A 4,234-nucleotide genomic window follows, 5' to 3' on the forward strand; every position below is an offset into this window, starting at 1 on the left:
CGTTTAACAATTCACTACAGAAAATGAACAGGAACAGCCCATCGTAGACATCTGCTGTCCCCAGCATAACTTCAACAGCGACAGCCATACAGGCAACTGCCCACCCGTGGGTGGCCGCTTGAGATGTCAAGGACGTGTTCTTTATGATCCCCATGGCAAGGACCTGTTTTTTATGATCCCCTAAGGGAGGAGGACGAACCCCAGTTTGCCTTCACCTGGGAGGGAACGCGGTGCACCTTTAACCACCTTCCACAGTGGTACAGACACTCCCCAGCTATTTCCCACGGTGCCTTAGTGGCACTGCTTGACACTGCAACAGTCCCACCAGGCGTTCGCATACTTTATGATCCCCATGGCAAGGACCTGTTTTTTATGATCCCCTAAGGGAGGAGGACGAACCCCAGTTTGCCTTCACCTGGGAGGGAACGCGGTGCACCTTTAACCACCTTCCACAGTGGTACAGACACTCCCCAGCTATTTCCCACGGTGCCTTAGTGGCACTGCTTGACACTGCAACAGTCCCACCAGGCGTTCGCATATACCAGTACAGAGGTGACCTTCTGGTGGGTGGAGACAACAAGGAACGGATCAGGCCGGCAGCCGGGGCTGTTTGGAATTCATTAATGGAAGGTGGTTAGATGTTAAATGTCAAGGCCCTGGGCAAGAGCTGAAGTTCCTAGGAGCCTGGTGGCTAGCTGGCGCAGTTGCGGTACCTGAGGATACACTGTCAGCTGTTGAGAATGGACAAACCCCGAGGAACAAGACAGAATTCCGGCAGTTAGTGGGTACATTGGGCTGTTGGAGGAAGCACATCCCTGGGTTCTCAGTGATTGTCCACCCTTTGTATGATCTGCTCCGGAAAAACAGGGCATGGCATTGGACTCCAAAACATACAGAAGCCCTTAATGTCCTGAAGCATGAGCTTAAGGCTTTTCAGAGGCCAGGCCCACTACATCCACAAGACCCGTTGAGGGTAGAATGGGGATTTGCAGGACATGCTTCTCACTGTGGTATATTCCAAAAGGGGACAAAGGGACCGGCTGGGCCTTTACTTTTTTCATCTGTCCTATTCAAGGAGGCTTGAACAACAGTAGCCGGAGTGGGAGAAGGGACTTCTCTCACTTACCAGGGCAGTCAAGGAAGCAGAGAGGTTGCTTGACAAGATATAGTAGTGCAAGGTCCTTTTCCTCTGCTAGATTCAATCCTCAAGGGATTGCCCCCTCCTGAGGGGGTAGCCCAGAAGGACACCGTAAGGAAGTGGTACTTCTACCTAGAAGGAACTGGTCAGTTACTGCAGCTGAAAGAGGGCCTTGTCAAGGTCTGTAAGTTACAACAACCTGTGACTTGGGGTCCAGCTTTGTTGGGTCAGCCCCACAGACCGTCCCTTATTAAAGAGGCACCTGAACTGACAGCAGGCTCAAATGTTGGAGGAGTGTGGTTCACAGATGCATCTGCGTGTTGTGTGGGATCCAGATGGCAATACAAAGCAGCAGCATTGGAAATTGCTACTGGAAAAACGATTACAGAGGAGGGGGAAGGTACTGCACAGGTGGGAGAATTGCGCACCCTCCTGTTGGCAGCCAAGAATGGTGCCACTATAATCTATACTGGGTGGGTGGCTGCATATTAAGCGAGGTCACTCAGGGAAAACAGACCTCTATTATGAGTGTTGGTCTCAGGGATGGCCAGTGTCTAGGAAAAGATGTGAAGCAGCTTGTCCACAGTGTTGAATAAGGCTTAAGGCCAACCACCCAAACCAAGCTCCAGGCCAGCACGTCAAACAAGGTAAGTGCTCTATGGAGCACTTGGCAAATTGATTATACTGCACCTTTAAAACCATCCCATGGAACGAAACGTATTTTGCTAGGAGTAGAAGTGGTGTCAGGACTGAACTATGTGGCACTATGTGCCACTATGGCTGACAGTGCCACCGGAGATCTGACAGTTCAAGCCCTAAAAATGTGGTTCAGTATTTTGCCCACTCCTGAGTGTATTCAAAGTGATAATGGGTCGCACTTCGCAGCCACATGATGCAAGACTGGGCTCAGGAGGAAGGCATCAAATGGGTGTGCTGACACCATATTATCCTGAGGCTAATGGCATAGTCGAATGAACCAATGATCTGATTAAAAGATGTGCTGCTGTCTCACATCACAACCAGGACATACAGTTGCCACAGGCAGTCTTTATTGTTAACAGCCGCTGGGGGAGCTATGGAAACCCCAAAATTGGAGCATTTTGTCCCACAGAACCATTAGCGGGCATTGACATTATACCAGACGATAAAAGAAACCAAGCACCAGTACAGATACATGTGGGCCAAGCCATAATGGTGGAACTACCCTCCATTGTGCCCATGATCCTGGCAAACCCCAGAGGCTTATATGCCTGGGAAGCCCTGGACAGGAGCAGGAAAACCCACTTCATTAATGCTCAGTGGATAATCTCCAACTTCTAACTGTGGAGCCCAGTCTCTAGATCGAGGCCAGCTTTGTTTCTTTTTTCTACAGGATAATGGAGAAGTGGATTTCCCCACAGTGCCTCTACTAGTAATAGTGATGACCAGGAACTGGACCATGATGTTGTGGTGAAGATAGTAGGATTTACCTGAGCAACAGACTGGCATCCTTCTACCTCTGATAATGTCATGGGGTGGGGATGGAGCAGCACTATGCCAAGCTCTAGGGAAAACTGTCAAACGTGATGTTCCACAGAAGACCCGGAAGCAATTGTTGCAGCACTGAGAGCTGTTTGGGTGGAAAATCTTTAATATGTTGGGTTCTGTTGGTCAGGGTGGTTGTAAAATTGTAGCGCCTCAATGTTTGAGGAGCATGCTTTGTTTATTGTTAATTTTGTTCAAACTTTTACCTAGTGTTAATGTTTGATATACAGAACTAGACCCTGCAGAGTTCTGTGTGTACGTTTGATGCTACGTTTTATAGCACTTTGAAATACCTCATGTGCTGTGCTAAGTTGAGAATTAGCTTGGAAATGATGATCCACAATGAGCATTAAACCTCTCTGGGACTGTGCTCCCTTTGAACTTTGCAGGCAAGAGATGACTGTGCCACCACGCCAAGGAAAGATGTGACTGTGGTCATGGGGTGAACTGTGGCAGTGCAAACCCCCTGACTGCTTGCACAGAAGACCGGGCCCTGCAGAAGCACCTGATAACCACCCCCAGGACTCTCTGGTGCCTCGCAATCTGGACTCCGTTAGCTGCCTCCTGCCTGTGCGGGCTGAAAGTGACCTCAGCTCAAATTGACCAGGGTATAAATGGAGTCCTGCTGGAGAACCGTGTTGAGTTGATTCTCTGCAGAGCAGCAGGAAGTGCAGTCGGGGACTTCCCTTGGATCGGGATGCCGGTCAAGGAGACTTCCTGGGACTGCCCTCAGATCAGGACACTAATCCCCTGGGATTGAGTGACCCTCACGCTGGAGTTGGTGAGTGACCCTTTTGGTATCTCTAAGTGGGAGTTGCCTCCTTTTACGAGCGACATGTGAACCCTGTGGTTTGTCTTCCTTAGAGTGTGTCCTTAGTGCTCAGCAATCTGTGATGCAGGAATAATTCCCAAGTGACATCCGAACCTGTCATTAATTTGGTCAGTTGGAGTGCCAGGCAAAACTTCAATAAATCCACGTTTTTTTGAGAGCTGCTGCTGTCTGTTTTGTGGGTGCCTCCGTGACAGTAGGATAGGGTTGACTTTCATTTGCTTCCCATAATCATTGGCTATATGCAGGTGAGACATTGAGGCTTGCCCTGAGAATAAACCAAACCGGTTCCACTGCTGGGCAGAGCTCCAGAACTTCGCTAAAGGTTGATTGCCCGTGACTTTGTGCCACTGAGCCTCTGAATTGAGGCCGAGGGAAAACAAGCAAGCCTGTCTCACCTCCCTTTGGCGATGAGGTAAGAGCATGCATAGGTACTGCTGTTGTCTGACTGGTGCATGGTAACTCATTAAACTGTAGTGAACGCTGTGATGCCTCTGAATTTCAGTGGAAACTTCCATGAAAGCATCTGTACCAGTGGAGGGGCTTAGCAACCCATGATGTTTCTGGTGCTCCATCAAAAAACATCTGGGCTTCAAACAGAGGATGCAGAGGTGGGAATAGGGGTGATATTCTCACAGCTATTCAGCACCTGTTGTAGGCAGAGCTGGGTCTTCCCTACAGCCAGGGAAGGCTCATGGTTTTTCATGGGATGAACGATACACTGTGTAAGGCCGCTACACTCT

Source organism: Buceros rhinoceros, unplaced genomic scaffold (assembly GCF_000710305.1).
Source record: "Buceros rhinoceros silvestris isolate BGI_N320 unplaced genomic scaffold, ASM71030v1 scaffold1551, whole genome shotgun sequence".
Taxonomy (NCBI): Eukaryota; Metazoa; Chordata; class Aves; order Bucerotiformes; family Bucerotidae; genus Buceros; species Buceros rhinoceros.